Consider the following 20,515-nt stretch of genomic DNA (forward strand, 5'->3'; position numbering starts at 1 on the left):
TCTTGGTTCCAGGACCTCGCCAAGAGTATCCTGCACAGCTCCAGAGAATACCAGATGGCAAAAGGCAAACGTAAGAATCCTACTAACAGAAATCAAGACCACTCACCATCATCAGAACACAGCACTCCCACCCCACCTAGTCCTGGGCACCCCAACACAACCGAAAAGCTAGACCCGGATTTAAAAGCATATCTCATGATGATGGTAGAGACATCAAGAAGAACTTTAATAACTCACTTAAAGAAGTACAGGAGAACACTGCTAAAGAGTTACAAGTCCTTAAAGAAAAACAGGAAAACACCACCAAACAGGTAGAAGTCCTTATAGAAAAACAGGAAAATACATCCAAACAGGTGACGGAAATGAACAAAACAATACTAGACCTAAAAAGGGAAGTAGACACAATAAAGAAAACCCAAGGTGAGGCAACGCTGGAGATAGAAACCCTAGGAAAGAAATCTGGAACCATAGATGCGAGCATCAGCAACAGAATACAAGAGATGGAAGAGAGTATCTCAGGTGCAGAAGATTCCATAGAGAACATGGGCACAACAATCAAAGATAATACAAAACGCAAAAAGATCCTAACTCAAAACATCCAGGAAATCCAGGACACAGTGAGAAGACCAAACCTACGGATAATAGGAGTTGATGAGAATGAAGATTTTCAACTTAAAGGGCCAGAAAATATCTTCAACAAAATTATAGAAGAAAACTTCCCAAACCTAAAGAAAGAGATGCCCATGAACATACAAGAAGCCTACAGAACTCTAAATAGACTGGACCAGAAAAGAAATTCCTACCAGCACATAATAATCAGAACAACAAATGCACTAAATAAAGATAGAATACTAAAAGAAGTAAGGGGAAAAGGTCAAGTAACATATAAAGGCAAGTCTATCAGAATTACACCAGATTTTTCACCAGAGACTATGAAAGCCAGAAGAGCAAGGACATATGTTATACAGACACTAAGAGAACACAAATGCCAGCCCAGGCTACTATACCCAGCCAAACTCTCAATTACCATAGATGGAGAAACCAAAGTATTCCATGACAAAAACAAATTCACGCATTATCTTTCCACGAATGCAGCACTTCAAAGGATAATAACAGAAAAGAAGCAATACAAGGACAGAAATCATGCCCTAGAAAAAGCAAGAAAGTAATCCCTCAACAAACCAAAAAGAAGACAGCCACAAGAATAGAATGCCAACTCTAACAACAAAAATAATAGGAAGCAACAATTACTTTTCCTTAATATCTCTTAATATCAATGGACTCAATTCCCCAACAAAAAGACATAGACTAACAGACAGGCTACACAAACAGGACCCAACATTCTGCTGCTTACAGGAAACCCATCTCAGGGAAAAAGACAGACACTACCTCAGAGTGAAAGGCTGGAAAACAATTTTCCAAGCAAATGGTCTGAAGAAACAAGCTGGAGTAGCCATTCTATATCTAATAAAATCGTCTTTCAAACCAAAGTCATCAAGAAAGACAAGGAGGGGCACTTCATACTCATCAAAGGTAAAATCCTCCAAGAGGAACTCTCAATTCTGAATATCTATGCTCCAAATGCAAGGGCAGTCACATTCATTAAAGAAACTTTGGTAAAGCTCAAAGCACACATTGCACCTCACACAATAATAGTGGGAGACTTCAACACACCACTTTCATCAATGGACAGATCGTGGAAACAGAAACTAAACAGGGACACAGTGAAACTAACAGAAGTTATGAAACAAATGGATCTGACAGATATCTACAGAACATTTTATCCTAAAACAAAAGGATATACCTTCTTCTCAGCACCTCACGGGACCTTCTCCAAAATTGACCATATAATTGGCCACAAAACAGGCCTCAACAGATACAAAAATATTGAAATTGTCCCATGTCTCTATTAGACCACCATGGACTAAGGCTGATCTTTAATAACAACATAAATAATGGAAAGCCAACACTCACGTGGAAACTGAACAACACTCTTCTCAATGATACCTTGGTCAAGGAAGAAATAAAGAAAGAAATTAAAGACTTTTTAGAGTTTAATGAAAATGAAGCCACAACATACCCAAACCTATGGGACACAATGAAAGCATTTCTAAGAGGGAAACTCATAGCTCTGAGTGCCTCCAAGAAGAAACGGGAGAGAGCACATACTAGCAGCTTGACAACACATCTAAAAGCTCTAGAAAAAAGGAAGCAAATTCACCCAAGAGGAGTAGATGGTAGGAAATAATCAAACTCAGGGGTGAAATCAACCAAGTGGAAACAAGAAGAACTATTCAAAGAATTAACCAAACGAGGAGTTGGTTCTTTGAGAAAATCAACAAGATAGATTAACCCTTAGCTAGACTCACTACAGGGCACAGGGACAACATCCTAATTAACAAAATCAGAAATGAAAAGGGAGACATAACAACAGATCCTGAAGATATCCAAAACACCATCAGATCCTTCTACAAAAGGCTATACTCAACAAAACTGGAAAACCTGGACAAAATGGACAAATTTCTAGACAGTTACCAGGTACCAAAGTTAAATCAGGATCATGTTAATGATCTAAACAGTCCCATATCCCCTAAAGAAATAGAAGCATTCATTAATAGTCTCCAAGCCAAAAAAAGCCCAGGACCAGATGGGTTTAGTGCAGAGTTCTACCAGACCTTCAAAGAAGATCTAATTCTAGTTCTGCACAAACTATTCCACAAAATAGAAGTAGAGGGAAGTCTACCCAACTCATTCTATGAAGCCACAATTACTCTGATACCTAAACCACACAAAGATCCAACAAAGATAGAGAACTTCAGACCAATTTCCCTTATGAATATCGATGCAAAAATCCTCAATAAAATTCTCGCTAACCGAATCAAAGAACACATTAAAGCAATCATCCATCCTGACCAAGTAGGTTTTATTCCAGGGATGCAGGGATGGTTTAATATACGAAAATCCATCAATGTAATCCATTTTATAAACAAACTCAAAGACAAAAACAACATGATTATCTCATTAGATGCAGAAAAAGCATTCGACAAGATCCAATACCCATTCATGATAAAAGTCTTGGAAAGGTCAGGAATTCAAGGCCCATACCTAAACATGATAAAAGCAATCTACAGCAAACCAGTAGCCATCATCAAAGCAAACGTTGAGAAGTTTGAAGCAATCCCACTAAAATCAGGGACTAGACAAGGCTGTCCACTTTCTCCCTACCTATTCAACATTGTACTTGAAGTCCTAGCCAGAGCAATTCGACAACAAAAGGAAATCAAGGGGATACAAATTGGAAAAGATGAAGTCAAAATATCACTTTTTACACATGATAGGATAGTATATATAAGTGACCCTAAAAATTCCACAAGAGAACTCCTAAGCCTGATAAACAGCTTCAGTGAAGTAGCTGGATATACAATTAACTCAAACAAGTCAATGGCCTTTCTCTACACAAAGAATAAATAGGCTGAGAAAGAAATTAGGGAAACAACACCCTTCTTAATAGTCACAAATAATATAAAATATCTTGGCGTGACTATAACTAAGGACTGAAAGATCTGTATGATAAAAACTTCAAGTCTCTATAGAAAGAAATCAAAGAAGATCTCAGAAGATGGAAAGATTTCCCATGCTCATGGATTGGAAGGATCAACATTGTAAAAATGGCTATCTTGCCAAAAGCAATCTATACATTCAATGCAATCCCCATCAAAATTCCAACTCAATACTTCAACAAATTAGAAAGAGCAATCGGCAAATTCATATGGAATAACAAAAAACCTAGGATAGCAAATACTCTTCTCAAGGATAAAAGAACCTCTGGTGGAATCACCATGCCTGACCTAAAGCTTTACTACAGAGCAATTGTGACAAAAACTGCATGGTACTGGCATAGTGACAGACAAGTAGACCAATGGAACAGAATTGAAGACCCAGAAATGAACCCACACACCTATGGTCACTTGATCTTTGACAAGGGAGCTAAAACCATCCAGTGGAAGAAAGACAGCATTTTCAACAAAAGGTGCTGGCACAACTGGTTGTTATCATGTAGAAGAATGTGAATCGATCCATTCCTATCTCCTTGTACTAAGGTCAAATCTAAGTGGATCAAGGAACTTCACATAAAACCAGAGACACTGAAACTTATAGAGGAGAAAGTGGGGAAAAGCCTTGAAGATATGGGCACAGGGGAAAAATTCCTGAATAGAACAGCAATGGCTTGTGCTGTAAGATCGAGGATTGACAAATGGGACCTCATGAAACTGCCAAGCTTTTGCAAGGCAAAAGACACCTTCAATAAGACAAAAAGACCACCAACAGACTGGGAAAGGATCTTTACATATCCCAAATCGGACAGGGGACTAAAATCCAATATATATAAAGAACTCTAGAAGGTGGACCCCAGAAAATCAAATAACCCCATTAAAAATGGGGGCTCAGAACTGAACAAAGAATTCTCACCTGAGGAATACCGAATGGCAGAGAAGCACCTGAAAAATGTTCAACATCCTTAATCATCAGGGAAATGCAAATCAAAACAACCCTGAGATTCTACCTCACACCAGTCAGAATGGCTAAGATCAAAAATTCAGGTGGCAGCAGATGCTGACGAGGATGTGGAGAAAGAGGAACACTCCTCCATTGTTGGTGGGATTGCAAGCTAGTACAACCACTCTGGAAATCAGTTTGGCGGTTCCTCCGAAAATTGGACATAGTACTACCGGAGAATCCCGCAATACCTCTCCTGGGCATATATCCAGAAAATGTCCCAACTTGTAAGAAGGACCCATGCTCCACTATGTTCATAGCAGCCTTATTTATAATAGCCAGAAGCTGGAAAGAACCCAGATGCCCCTCAACAGAGGAATGGGTACAGAAAATGTGGTACATTTACACAATGGAGTACTACTCAGCTATTAAAAAGAATGAATTTATGAAATTCCTAGGCATGGATGGACCTGCAGGGCATCATCCTGAGTGAGGTAACACAATCACAAAGGAACTCACACAATATGTACTCACTGATAAGTGGATATTAGCCCAAAACTTAGGATACCCAAGATATAAGATACAAATATCTAAATGCATGAAACTCAAGAAGAATGAAGACCAAAGTGTGGACACTTTGCCCCTTCTTAGAATTGGGAACAAAACACCCATGGAAGGAGTTACAGAGACAATGTTTGGAGCTGTGACGAAAGGATGGACCATCTAGAGACTGCCATATCCAGGAATCCACCCCATAATCAGCTTCCAAATGCTGACACCATTGCACACACTAGCAATATTTTGCTGAAAGGACTCAGATATAGCTCTCTCTTGTGAGAGTATGCCGGGGCCTAGCAAACACAGACGTGGATGCTCACAGTCAGCTATTGGATGGATCACAGGGCCCCCAATGGAGGAGCTAGAGGAAGTACCCAAGGAGCTAAAGAAATCTGCAACCCTATAGGTGGAACAACATTATGAATTAACCAGTACCCCGGAGCTCTTGATTCTAGCTGCATATGTATCAAAAGATGGCCTAGTTGGCCATCACTGGAAAGAGAGGCCCATTGGACTTGCAAACTTTATATGCCCCAGTACAGGGGAATGCCAGCGCCAAATAAATGGGAATGGGTGGGTAGGGAAGTGTGTGTGGGGGCATTGTATGGGGGACTTTTGGGATAGCATTGGAATTGTAATTGAGGAAAATACATAATAAAAATAAATAAGGTTCAGTTCTGAGGAACCCTGCATCCCTCACTTCAGACACAGAGCTGTGCACTTCCCTCAAGCTGTTGAGAAGGAGAAGCCAGCTTTCTCATCCTAAGGCACTCCTTCAAAACCCTGCTTCCACCCTACCTTCAAGATGTGAGGTATTCATCTTGAGCTCAATTACAAGTTTGGATGATCATACTGTCTTAGGGTTCTATTGCTGTGAAGAGACATTATAACCACAACAACTCTTACAAAGGAAAACATTTAATTGAGGATTGGTTTATCATTCAAAGACTTAGTACATTGTCATCATGGCAGAAAACATGGTGGCATGCAGGTAGGCATAGTGCTGGAGAGCTAGCTGAGAGTTCTACATCAAGATCTGAAGGCAGCAGAGAGAGAGAGAGAGAGAGAGAGAGAGAGAGAGAGAGAGAGAGTCACTGGGCCTGGCTTGAACATCTGAATCTTCAGAGCACACTCCAAGTGACACACTTTCTCCAACTAGGCACACTTCCTAATAGTGCCACTTCTTATGAGCCTATGAGGACCATTTTCAAACTCCTATGGTACCTTTCTAGAGAGAGAATTCACCAAGGGGTTTGAGGTGCAGAGCTTCTAGCCACAGGACCACATCTGTAAAGTGACTCCTGAGTGTGTCTACCTCAGGGTTTTCAGACACTAGAGTGGGAAGATCAATGATCCAAAATAAATGTCATAGGCTCCTTTCCTGATTGTTGTTGCTGTTTTAAGTTTTGATTATAAAAAAGAATAAGTTCACCCCAAATTGCATTTTCCATGTCTTGTTTAAACCAATAAATGATGCATTTAAACTTTGACTATGATAATAAAAAGAATTATCTGGCTGACTTAAAAAAAAGTAACAGCCAAGACAGGAAACCATCAAATAGAGTTCTTTAAAAGTGTGATAAGGATGCTGAAATGTAGCTCTACCCTGATATAGCTGTCTCCTGCCAGAGCCTGGCAAATACAGAGGCAGATGCTCAAAGCCAACCATTGGACTGATCACAGGGTCTCCAATGGAGGAGTTAGAGAAAAGAAGGAGATGTAGGGGTTTGCAACCCATAGTAGGAACAACAACATCAACCCACCAGATCCTCCAGTGCTCCTAGGGACTAAATCACCAACCAAAGAGTACCTATGGAGAGATCCATGGCTCTAGCCACATGTGTACCAGAGGATGGCCTTGTCAGACATCAGTGGGAAGAGAGTCCCTTGGTCCTGGGAAGGCTCCGTGCCCCAGTGTAGGGTAATGCCATGGCAGGAAGGCTGGAGTGGTTGGGCGAGTAGGTGAGCACCCTCATAAAATTAGTGGGAGGGAGGATGGGATATGGGGTTCCCGGAGGAGGGACCTGGAAAGGGGATAACATTTGAAATGTAAATAAGTAAAACATACAATTAAAAAAGAAATAAGAAAAAAGAAATGTAGTTCCACACTTGATGGCTTCTGGCCAAGTGTGGGTGGAGAAAGTTTTGGTTTCCTTACACAGCTGGCACTGGAAGTTTGACCATACTCCAGTGAGTCAAGTCTATGGGCAACAAAAATTGGACTAACATTGGGTGAGGGAGGTCACAGATTTCCCCAGAAGCAAACCCGAGAGGACTTGGAAGTGTGTGTGGTTGGGCTACATGATGTGAAATCCCCAAATAATCAAGAAAATGTTATTATTTTTTTAAAAAAGAATAATTTAGTGTCAGCTAGATGGCTCAGCAGGTAGAATGGCTTGATACCCTGCCCTGATGACTGGAGTTCCAACCCTTGGCCACAAACATCTGTAATCTCAGCACTAATGGTGGTGGAATGAGCACAAGAGACTCACCCTGAAACAGAACAACAGATATGACAAGGGACCTGATGGAGAAACCCAGTTCCTAGGAAGTCATCCTCTGTGCATGCAAACACACGTGAATAATAATAATAAACATTTTAAATTTCTTAAAATAATTTAAAGATTATTTAAAGAGAACATCTGCTTATTCTCACTCTACAAAAACATTAAAAGCTGCAGATACAGGCCAGGTTAGTAAAAATGCACTTTCTCAATAGTGTTGTAAAAGGGTAACAAAATATAATCTACTTAGTGTGAACAATGTTATTTGTACATATGTTCATATGCTTTCAGGGCTGAACATTGAGCACTGGACAACCACTTGGTGTACTCTTCCCTGTGGAAGGCACTCCTTTGGCTCCCAGCTCCCTTTAGTTGCCTAGAGTCTTTATGTAGGGTTGAGGCCTTGTGGCTTTGACATGTTCTTAGATGCAATCTTTGTTGGACTCATATTTATATGGCCATGTTGGTGAACTTTTATGTTTATAGCTTCTGTTATATAAGAGATACACTCTCATAGCAAACTCCCTAGTCTTCCTGTTTTACAACCTTTCTGCCCCATCTTCTGCTTAACAGGAGATTTTGCCACGATGATGGTGGTTTCTTCCTAGTCACAGCTGATTCTTCAGTCCCAGCTGATCAATGTTGATTATCCTTGCAAATCAAAGGCTTTACGTTAGCGGTCATTTTTAAAAATTTACTATTATTTTATAATTTTGTACCTTTTCATGTTACATCCAGCTCAATGCCCCCTTCCCAGTCACTTCCTCCCACAATCCTCTCCCTCCCCCTCCTTTTCTCTTCTGAGTAGATGGGGGCCCCCTGGTCATCCTCCTTGCCCTGCCTCATCAAGTCTCTGTCAGGATAGGAACATGTCTCTGTAGGCTGAGGCATACAAGGAAGCCCAGCTAGAAGAACATATCCCAAATACAGTCAACAGCTTTTGGATAGCCCCTGTTCCAGTTATTCCAGACCCACATGAAGACTAAGCTACACATCTGCTACATATGTGCAGGAAGATCTGGTCCAGCCCATGTACAGTGTATTTTTTTTTTTTTTTTTTGGTTAGTGGTTCAGTCTCTGAGAGCCCCAAGGGTAGGTTACTTGAACTTGTTGGTCTTCCTGTGGAGTTCCTATCCCCTTAGGAGCCAGTTTCCTTCCTCCTATTCTTCCATAAGCATCCCAAGCTCTGTTTGGCTGTGGATGTCTGTATCTGTCTGAGTCAAATCCTGGGTGGAGCTTCTCAGAGGGCAGCCATGCTAGATTCCTATTTTTACACCTAACAGATACCATTAAAAGTGTCAAGGATTCCTTCTTCTCATGACATGGTACCATGGGCAGACCCATTTGGGGTCCCTCAACCTTGGGAAAAAAATCAGGGTTCTGGTACTCAGGTGGGCAAGGAGTCGTCGAGTGACAGACACGAACACTAGAGAGTGCTGAATCTGAGTGTAATCTTTCAAAGCAAGCATCAGACTTATATAGTCATTACAGAAGGAAACAGGGAAGTTAGGTGATACATCAGCCAAGATACACTGAGACACTGAGGCCATCTGATGCATAATGACTCTTTACACAAAACAGAGAAATGTGTACATGAAAACTGGCAGAAACCAGGCAGTGTTTACAACTGAGATGAAAATCAGCCCTATCTAAAGTCAGCTTATTTTTAGAAGCCAGGGGCAAGGGCTTCACACCCTAGGCATAGTTCCAATTCTAGTCTATTGTATAATCCACCTTCTCACTAGGCCATTGTAAATTCCTGTATATGGGAGTGACTCAGTTGTTAGAATAATTTGCTCTACTTCCTTCTTAAACCACAACCCACCTTCTTTCTACGATTATGTAATGTAGTCTGCCATGCATGACTGTAATGAGAATTCTAAGTTTGCTTTGTTGAACTTGCCCTGAGATTTCTGACTCTTATCAAGTAAACTGCAATGCCAGATTTCTTTTCACTATCTCTCTATCAACACTGGAAACATTTCTTCAGAATAAGTAACATTCTTATGAAATTCAGAGCCCAAGGTCAGATCAATGATTGACTAGGATATTGGGACACTGGTGGAGGTCAGGAAGCAATGTTCAATCTAACTTGGCTATTTGCCAAATCACTCCTTGGGGGCACCTATAATAAAACAATACTGAAAGAAAGCATGCAAAACCCTCCATCGACTATCACAAGGACAAATCTGGACCACATCTATGTTGTAGGATGCCAAGGACCTCCAGGAGACCAGTTTCCATGAAACTTTTTGCCTCAGGACTGTAGCCATGCTTTTGTACTTGTCATTCAGACTCCACTGGAGTGGGTGTGGCAACATGGGTCTCAAGTTGGATCAGTTATTGGTTTGCTTTTCCCTCAATCTTTGCTCCATCCCCTATCCCTACATTTCTTGTAGACAGGATAAATTTTGGGTCAAAAGTTTTGTGAGTGAGTCGATGTCCTTGTCGATCCATTGAAGGTAGCCTCTTTATGTTTCATATTTCCAGTGCTGTGAGTCACAACAAAGACATGTCTATTCATCCTTGTGTACCTCTCTTATTCTAGGTGTCTGTATATTCTTGGAGATGCCCCTTACCTCCCACCCCTATCAGTTGCAGATTTACTTTCATTTTCATGACCATCAGGCTATCCCTTCTGTGCCATCCCCACACCTATTCCTGACCTCCCCATTCTCCTCTCCATTTCCTCTTCTACCCAGTTTCCTCCATCCATCTACCTCTTATGATTATTTTATTCCCCCTTCTAAGTGAGCTTCAAGTATCCTTGCATGTGCCTTCCTTCTTGTTTAGATTCTTTGGGTCCATGGAGAATACATAGTACCTGTATTTTATGGCTAATATCCACTTCTAAGTGAGTACAAACCATGCACGTCATTTTGGGTCTGGGTTACCTCACTCAGGATATTCTCAAGACCCATTCATTTGCCAGAAAAATTCATAATGTCTTTGTTTTTAATAGCTGAATAATATTTCATTGTGTGAATGTACCACATTTTCTTTACCCATTCTTCAATTTTGGGACATCTAGGTTGTTTCCAGTTCCTGGCTATTACAAATAAAGCGGCTATGACCATAGTTGAGCCAGTTTCTTTGTGGAAAGGTGGATAATCTTTTGGGTATACATCCAAGAATGATATGGCGAGGCCTTGAGGTCGAACTATTTGATGGCCTTGCATTTGGAGTATAGATGTTCAGAATTGAGAGTTCATCTTGGTAGCTTTTTCCTTTGAACTAGTATGAAGTGTCCTTCCTTATCTTTTTTGATAAATTTTGGTTGAAAGTTGATTTTATTCAATATTAGAATGGTTACCCCAGCTTGTTTCTTGGGACCATTTGCTTGGAAAATTGTTTTCTAGCCTTTTACTCTGAGGTAGTATCAGACTTTGTCACTGAGGTGCGTTTTCTGTATGCAGCAAAATGTTGGGTTCTGGGTTCTGTTTACATATCCAGTCTCTTATTCTATGTCTTTTTGGGGGAATTTAGTCCATTGATGTTAAGAGATATTAAGGGAAAGTGATTTTTACTTCCTGTCATTTTTGTCATAAGAGATGGAATTATGTTTGTTTGGCTATTTTTGTTTGGGTTTGTTGAAAGATTACTTTCTTGCTTTTTCTGGGGTGTAGTTTGCCTCCTTGTGTTGGTGTTTTCCTCCTATTATCCTTTGGAGGGCTGGATTTGTGGAAAGATATTTTGTAAATTTGGTTTTATCTTGGAATATTTTGGTTTCTGAGATTTTTGCTGGGTATAGTAACCTGGCCTGTCATTGTGTTCTCTTAGAGTCTGTAAGACATCTGCCCAGGATCTTCTGGCTTTCATAGTCTCTGGTGAGAAGTCTGCTATAATTCTGATAGTTTAACCTTTATATGTTACTTGACCTTTTCACCTTACTGCTTTTAATACTTTCTTTGTTTTGTGCATTTGGTGTTTTGATTATTATGTGATTGGGAGGAATTTCTCTTCTAGTCTAGTCTAGTCTAGTCTAGGCTAGTCTAGGCTAGTCTAGTCTAGTCTATTTGGAGTTCTGTAGGCTTCTTATATTTTCATGGGCATCTCTTTCTTTAGGTTAGGGAAGTTTTCTACTACGATTTTGTTGAAGGTATTTACTGGCTGTTTAATTTGGAAATCTTCACTCTTTTATACCTATTGTCTTTAAGTTTCATCTTTTCATTGTGTCCTGAATTTCATGGATGTTTGGGTTAGGAGCTTTTTGCTTTTTCTATTTTCTTTGACTTTTGTGCCAATGTTTTCTATGGTATCTTCTGCACCTGAGATTCTGTCTTCTATTTCTTATATTCTGTTGGTGATTCTTGCATTTATGACTCCTGATCTCTTTCTTATATTTTTTTAACTCCAGGGTTGTCTTACTTTGTGATATCCTTAATGTTTCTATTTCCATTATTATATCTTGGATGGTTTTGTTCATTTCCTTTACCTGTTTGACTGTGTTCTCCTGTAATTTTTAAAGGGATTTTTGTGTTTCCTCTTTAAGGGCTTCTAGTTGTTTACCGGTGTTCTTCTGTATTTCTTTAAGGGAGTTAATTATGTCTATAGAGTCCTCTATCACTGTAATGAGAAGTGATTTTAGATCCAAATCTTGCTTTTCCCATGTGATGGTGTGATGGCTTGTATATCCTTGGACCAGTGAGTATCACCATCTGAAGGTGTGGCCTTGTTGGAATAGGTGTGACCTGGTTGGAATGGGGGTGTCACTCTGGGTGTGGGTACAAGATCCTCACCCTAGTTGCCTGGAAGTCAGTCTTCCACTAGCAGCCTTTGGATTAAGACATAGAACTCTCAGCTCCTCCTGCACCATGTCTGCCTGGATACTGCCATGCTCCTACCTTGATGATAATGGACTGAACCTCTGAACCTGTAAGCCAGGCCCAATTAAATATTGTTTTTTTATAAGACTTGACATGGTGTCTGTTCACAGCAGTAAAACCCTAACTAAGACAGATGGTATATCCAGGACTTGCTATGGTGGGAGAATTAGGTTCCTATTTTGCCAAGTAAACTTGGTTTCTGTTGCTTATGTTCTTTTACTTGCCTCCTCCCATCTGATTATCTCTAGTGATACCTTCCCTTGCTATATCTGATTGGAGTCTGTCCTTCCTGCAATCCTGGTTGTGTCAGAATTCATCAGAGTTCAGCTGAAACTGGGATGCTGTGATTCTGGGATGTTGTGATCCTGAGATACTGTTGATAGAGTGATAGTGAAGAAATCAGGCATTGCAGTTTACTTGATAAGAGTCAGAAATCTCAGGGCAAGTTCAACAAAGCAAACTTAGAATTCTCATTACACTCATGCATGGCAGACTACATTACATAATAGTAGAAAGAAGGTGGGTTGTGTTTTTTTTTAATTAGGTATTTTCCTCATTTACATTTTCAATGCTATCCCAAAGGTCCCCCATACCCACCCCCCCAATCCCCTACCCACCCACTCCCCCTTTTTGGCCCTGGCGTTCCCCTGTACTGGGGCATATAAAGTTTGCAAGTCCAATGGGCCTCTCTTTGCAGTGATGGCCGACTAGGCCATCTTTTGATACATATGCAGCTAAAGACAAGAGCTCCCGGGTACTGGTTAGTTCATATTGTTATTCCACCTATAGGGTTGCAGTTCCCTATAGCTCCTTGGGTAATTTCTCTAGCTCCTCCATTAGGGGCCGTGTGATCCATCCAATAGCTGACTGTGATCATCCACTTCTGTGTTTGCTAGGTTGTGGTTTAAGAAGGAAGTAGAGAAAGTCCCTTCCAGCAGGCCCACTGCAGCACAGTGGTCCCTGGCCCAGGGGAGTCTGTGGACAATCGCAAGGACCCACACAGGATCCGCCACGGAATCCTAAGACCCCTGGTGAGTGGAACACAACTTCTGCCAGGAGGCAGGTTCAAACACCAGATATCTGGGAACCATCCCTGCAAGAGGGGAGCTTGCATGCAGAGAGTACTCTGACCACTGAAACTAAGGATAGAGCTAGTCTCCCAGGTCTGCTGATAGAGGCTAAAATAATCACCTGAGGAACAAGCTCTAACCAGAGACAACTATAACAACTAGCTCCAGAGAATACAAGATGGCAAAAGGCAAACGTAAGAATCCTAGTAACAGAAATCAAGACCACTCACCATCATCAGAACGCAGCACTCCCACCCTACCTAGTCCTGGGCACCCCAACACAACTGAAAAGCTAGACCCGGATTTAAAAGCATATCTCATGATGATGGTAGAGGACATCAAGAAGGACTTTCATAACTCACTTAAAGAAGTACAGGAGAACACTGCTAAAGAGTTACAAGTCCTTAAAGAAAAACAGGAAAACACCACCAAACAGGTAGAAGTCCTTATAGAAAAACAGGAAAACACATCCAAACAGGTGATAGAAATGAACAAAACCATACTAGACTTAAAAAGGGAAGTAGACACAATAAAGAAAACCCAAAGTGAGGCAACGCTGGAGATAGAAACCCTAGGAAAGAAATCTGGAACCATAGACACGAGCATCAGCAACAGAATACAAGAGATGGAAGAGAGTATCTCAGGTGCAGAAGATTCCATAGAGAACATCGGCACAACAATCAAAGAAAATACAAAACGCAAAAAGATCCTAACTCAAAACATCCAGGAAATCCAGGACACAATGAGAAGACCAAACCTACGGATAATAGGAGTTGATGAGAATGAAGATTTTCAACTTAAAGGGCCGGCAAATGTCTTCAATATGCCAAACCTAAACAATGACATGCCCATGAACATACAAGAAGCCTACAGAACTCCAAGTAGACTGGACCAGAAAAGAAATTCCTCCCAGCACATAATAATCAGAACAACAAATGCACTAAATAAAGAGAGAATATTAAAAGCAGTAAGGGAGAAAGGTCAAGTAACATTTAAAGGCAGACCTTTCAGAATTACACCAGACTTTTCACCAGAGACTATGAAAGCCAGAAGAGCCTGGACAGATGCTATACAGACACTAAGAGAACACAAATGCCAGCCCAGGCTAATATACCTGGCCAAACTCTCAATTACCATAGATGGAGAAACCAAAATATTCCATGACAAAACCAAATTCACACATTATCTTTCCATGAATCCAGCCCTTCAAAGGAAAATAACAGAAAAGAAGCAATACAAGGACAGAAATCACGCACTAGAAAAAGTAAAAAAGTAATCCCTCAACAAACCAAAAAGAAGACAGCCACAAGAACAGAACGCCAACTGCAACAACAAAAATAAAAGGAAACAACAATTACTTTTCCTTAATATCTCTTAATATCAATGGACTCAATTCCCCAATAAAAAGACATAGACTAACAGACTGGCTACACAAACAGGACCCAACATTCTGCTGCTTACAGGAAACCCATCTCAGGGAAAAAGACAGACACTACCTCAGAGTGAAAGCCTGGAAAACAATTTTCCAAGCAAATGGTCTGAAGAAACAAGCTGGAGTAGCCATTCTAATATTGAATAAAATCGTCTTCCAACCAAAAGTTATCAAAAAAGACAAGGAGAGACACTTCATACTCATCAAAGGTAAAATCCTCCAAGAGGAACTCTCAATTCTGAATATCTACACTCCAAATGCAAGGGCAGCCACATTCATTAAAGACACTTTAGTAAAGCTCAAAGCACACATTGCACCTCACACAATAATAGTGGGAGACTTCAACACACCACTTTCACCAATGGACAGATCATGGAAACAGAAACTAAATAGGGACACAGTGAAACTAACAGAAGTTATGAAACAAATGGATCTGACAGATATCTACAGAACATTTTATCCTAAAACAAAAGGAATATACCTTCTTCTCAGCACCTCACGGGACCTTCTCCAAAATTGACCATATAATTGGCCACAAAACAGGCCTCAACAGATACAAAAATATTGAAATTGTCCCATGTATCCTATCAGACCACCATGGACTAAGGCTGATCTTCAATAACAACATCAATAATGGAAAGCGGACATTCATGTGGAAACTGAACAACACTCTTCTCAATGATACCTTGGTCAAGGAAGAAATAAAGAAAGAAATTAAAGACTGCTTAGAGTTTAATGAAAATGAAGCCACAACATACCCAACCCTATGGGACACAATGAAAGCATTTCTAAGAGGGAAACTCATAGCTCTGAGTGACTCCAAGAAGAAACGGGAGAGAGCACATACTAGCAGCTTGACAACACATCTAAAAGCTCTAGAAAAAAGGAAGCAAAGTCACCCAAGAGGAGTAGAAGGCAGGAAATAATCAAACACAGGGGTGAAATCAACCAAGTGGAAACAAGAAGAACTATTCAAAGAATTAACCAAACGAGGAGTTGGTTTTTTTTAGAAAATCAACAAGATAGATAAACCCTTAGCTAGATTCACTAGAGGGCACAGGTACAACATCCTAATTAACAAAATCAGAAATGAAAAGGGAGACATAACAACAGATCCTGAAGATATCCAAAACACCATCAGATCCTTCTACAAAAGGCTATACTCAACAAAAGTGGAAAACCTGGAAGAAATGGACAAATTTCTAGACAGATACCAGGTACCAAAGTTAAATCAGGATCAAGTTAACGATCTAACAGTCCCATATCCCTTAAAGAAATAGAAGCATTCATTAATAGTCTCCAAGCCAAAAAAAGCCCAGGACCAGATGGGTTTAGTGCAGAGTTCTACCAGACCTTCAAAGAAGATCTAATCCCAGTTCTGCACAAACTATTCCACAAAATAGAAGTAGAGGGAAGTCTACCCAACTCATTCTATGAAGCCACAATTACTCTGATACCTAAACCACAGAAAGATCCAACAAAGAGAACTTCAGACCAATTTCCCTTATGAATATCGATGCAAAAATCCTCAATAAAATTCTCGAGAACAGAATCCAAGAACACATTAAAGCAATCATCCACCCTGACAAAGTAGATTTTATTCCAGAGATGCAGGGATGGTTTAATATACGAAAATATATCAGTGTAATCCATTATATAAACAAGCTCAAACACAAAAACCACATGATCATCTCATTAGATGCAGAAAAAGCATTCGACAAGATCCAACACCCATTCATGATAAAAGTCTTGGAAAGATCAGGAATTCAAGGCCCATACCTAACCATGATAAAAGCAATCTACAGCAAACCAGTAGCCAACATCAAAGTAAATGGTGAGAAGTTGGAAGCAATCCCACTAAAATCAGGGACTAGACAAGGCTGCCCACTTTCTCCCTACCTCTTCAACATAGTACTTGAAGTATTAGCCAGAGCAATTCGACAACAAAAGGAGATCAAGGGGATACAAATTGGAAAAGAGGAAGTCAAAATATCACTTTTTGCAGATGATATGATAGTATATATAAGTGACCCTAAAAATTCTACCAGAGAACTCCTAACTCTGATAAACAGCTTCAGTGAAGTAGCTGGATATAAAATAAACTCAAACGAGTCAATGGCCTTTCTCTATACAAAGGATAAACAGGCTGAGAAAGAAATTAGGGAAACAACACCCTTCTCAATAGTCACAAATAATATAAAATATCTTGGCGTGACTCTAACTAAGGAAGTGAAAGATCTGTATGATAAGAACTACAAGTCTCTAAAGAAAGAAATTAAAGAAGATCTCAGAAAATGGAAAGATCTCCCATGCTCATGGATTGGCAGGATCAACATTGTAAAAATGGCTATCTTGCCAAAAGCAATCTACCGGACCTAAAACTGTACTACAGATCAATTGTGATCAATACTGCATGGTACTGGTATAGTGACAGACAAGTAGACCAATGGAACAGAATTGAAGACCCAGAAATGAACCCACACACCTATGGTCGCTTGATCCTCGACAAGGGAGCTAAAACCATCCAGTGGAAGAAAGAAAGCATTTTCAACAAATGGTGCTGGCACAACTGGCGGTTATCATGTAGAAGAATGTGAATCGACCCATTCCTTTCTCCTTGTACTAAGATCAAATCTAAGTGGATCAAGGAACTTCACATAAAACCAGAGACACTGAAACTTATAGAGGAGAAAGTGGGGAAAAGTCTCGAAGATATGGGCATAGGGAAAAAATTCCTGAAAAGAACAGCAATGGCTTGTGCTGTAAGATCGAGGATTGACAAATGGGACCTCATGAAACTGCCAAGCTTCTGCAAGGCAAAAGACACCGTCAATAAGACAAAAAGACCACCAGCAGATTGGGAAAGTATCTTTACCTATCTTAAATCAGATAGGGGACTAAAATCCAATATATATAAAGAACTCAAGAGGGTGGACTCCAGAAAATCAAATAACCCCCTTAAAAGATGCGGCTCAGAGCTGAACAAAGAATTCTCACCTGAGGAATACTGAATGGCAGAGAAGCACCTGAAAAAATGTTCAACATCCTTAATCATCAGGGAAATGTAAATCAAGCCAACCCTGAGATTCCATCTCACACCAGTCAGAATGGCTAAGATCAAAAATTCAGGTGACAGCAGATGCTGGCAAGGATGTGGAGAAAGAGGAACACTCCTCCATTGTTGGTGGGATTGCAAGCTTTTACAACCACTCTGGAAATAAATCTGGCGGTTCCTCAGAAAAGTGGACATAGTACTACTGGAGGATCCCGCAATACCACTCCTGGACATATATCCAGAAGATGTCTCAACTGATAATAAGGACACATGCTCTAGTATGTTCATAGCAGCCTTATTTATAATAGCCAGAACCTGGAAAGAACCCAGATGCCCCTCAACAGAGGAATGGATAAAAAAATGTGGTACATTTACACAATGGACTACTACTCAGCTATTAAAAAGAATGAATTTATGAAATTCCTAGGCAAATGAATGGACCTGGAGGGCATCATCCTGAGTGAGGTAACCCAATCACAAAAGAACTCAAATGAAATGTACTCACTGATAAGTGGATATTAGCCCAGAATCTTAGTATAGCGAGATATAAGGTACAAGATGCAAAACACATGAAACTGAAGAAGAACGAAGACCAAAGTGTGGACACTTTGCTCCTTCTTAGAATTGGAAACAATCACCCATGGAAGGAGTTACAGATACAAAGTTTGGAGCTGAGACAAAAGGATGGACCATCTAGAGACTGCCATATCCAGGGATCCATCCCATAATTAGCCTCCAAACTATGACACCATGGCATACACTAGCAAGCCTTTGTTGCAAGGACCGTGATATAGCTGTCCCTTGTGAGACTAGGCCGGTGCCTAGCAAATACAGAAGTGGATGCTCACAGTCAACTATAGGATGGATCACAGGGCCCCCAATGGAGGAGCTAGAGAAATTATCCAAGGAGCTAAAGAGATCTGCAACCCTATCGGTGGAACAACATTATGAACTAACCAGTACCCAAGAGCTCTTGACTCTAGCTGCATATGTATCAAAAGATGGCCTAGTCGGCCATCAATGGAAAGAGAGGCCCATTGGTCAGGCAAACTTTATATGCCCCAGTACAGGGGAACACCAGGGCCAAAAAATGGGAATGGGTGGGTAGGGGAGTGGGGCGGGAGGGTGTGGGGGACTTTTGGGATAGCATAGGAAATGTAATTGAGGAAAATATGTAATTAAAAAAAAGAAGAAGGAAGTAGAGTAAATCTCAGTTGTAAACACTGCCTGGTTCCTGCCAGTTTTCATGTACACATTTCTGTGTTTTGTTTAAAGAGTCATTATGCATTGGATGGCCTCAGTGTATCCTGGCTGATGTATCCCCAAATTCCCTGATACCTTCTCTAATGACTATATAAGTCTGATGTTTTCTTTGAAAGATTACACTCAGATTCAGCACTCTCTAGTGTTTGTGTCTGTCACTCGATGACTCTTTGCCCACCTGAGTACCAGAACCATGATTTTTCCCCAGGTTGAGGGACCCAATCTGGGTCTATCCATGGCAAATTGCACCTTGAACAGGGACTCAGGACAGGTAAGACTTTTATTCTCCTCTTCCTCCTCCTCCTCCTCCTCCTCCTCCTCCTCCTCCTCCTCCTCCTCCTCCTCCTCCTCTTCCTCCTCTCAGGCTAGGATAGGATTTCATCAGGGTTCTGCAGACCCGCTTGTAAAGGATCACCAGTTTGAGGATGACAAGTAAGCATTACCATGGGGCAGTCTGAGTCAAAAGGAAAATGGTTGTTTATTTTGGTCTTTAAGCACATGTTTTCTAGTCGGGGCCTAAAAATCTCAGATAAATCTTTAAAAACAATTGGCTTGGGAAACGTGAGCACCTTGAGCCAAGGCCTGATCAGACCAATCCATAAGATAGGTTCCCTACAGGACTACATTAAAGCATGTTTACATGTCTCACCAGTTGTAGTGCAAGGAATGGCCTATGCTGCAGTGATGAAAGGACAGAAATTCAGTGCCTATGTCAAGAACACCTCTGAGAATGATAATCGTTCTCAGCAGAATGAAGCTACATGTTTCAGTTGTAGAAAACAGGGATACCTGAGGAAGGATTGTAAAAATCCCTTGGGAAATAAGAAGGGCCTTCCTCTAGGTCTCTGCCCATGCTGTGGTAAAGAGAAGAATTGGAGGGATGAATGTAAATCAAAGTTTCATAAAGATGGGACTCTGCTCAATAAAGAAGTGGGTGAAATCAGTGAGACAAAAAACTAGGTAAGGGGCAGCCTCTTATCCTCGAGAAAAGGGAGGCACAGAGTCAAGAAGATGGTAAAGAATCCTCTCCTCTGAATCTGGAAGTTTTGGAATTTACTATTCATCATTTTCCTAGAGCCACTCCAGGGTGTGCAGGTTTAGATTTAGCAGCTTAACAGATGTTACACTTTCTAGTTGGTATGGTGTACATCTCATCTCCACTTAAGTGTTGGGTACTTTGCCTTCAGGAACTGTGGGTCTCATTATAGGACACAGCTCCAGTTAATAAGAAAAACTTTGAGGTGGTCCCTGGAGTTGTGGATTCCAATACATTAGGTGAAATTAAAGTTATTAAAAGAGACAGTACAACT

The sequence above is a fragment of the Mus musculus genome, chromosome 4 (genome assembly GCF_000001635.26).
Source record: "Mus musculus strain C57BL/6J chromosome 4, GRCm38.p6 C57BL/6J".
In the NCBI taxonomy this organism is placed as follows: Eukaryota; Metazoa; Chordata; class Mammalia; order Rodentia; family Muridae; genus Mus; species Mus musculus.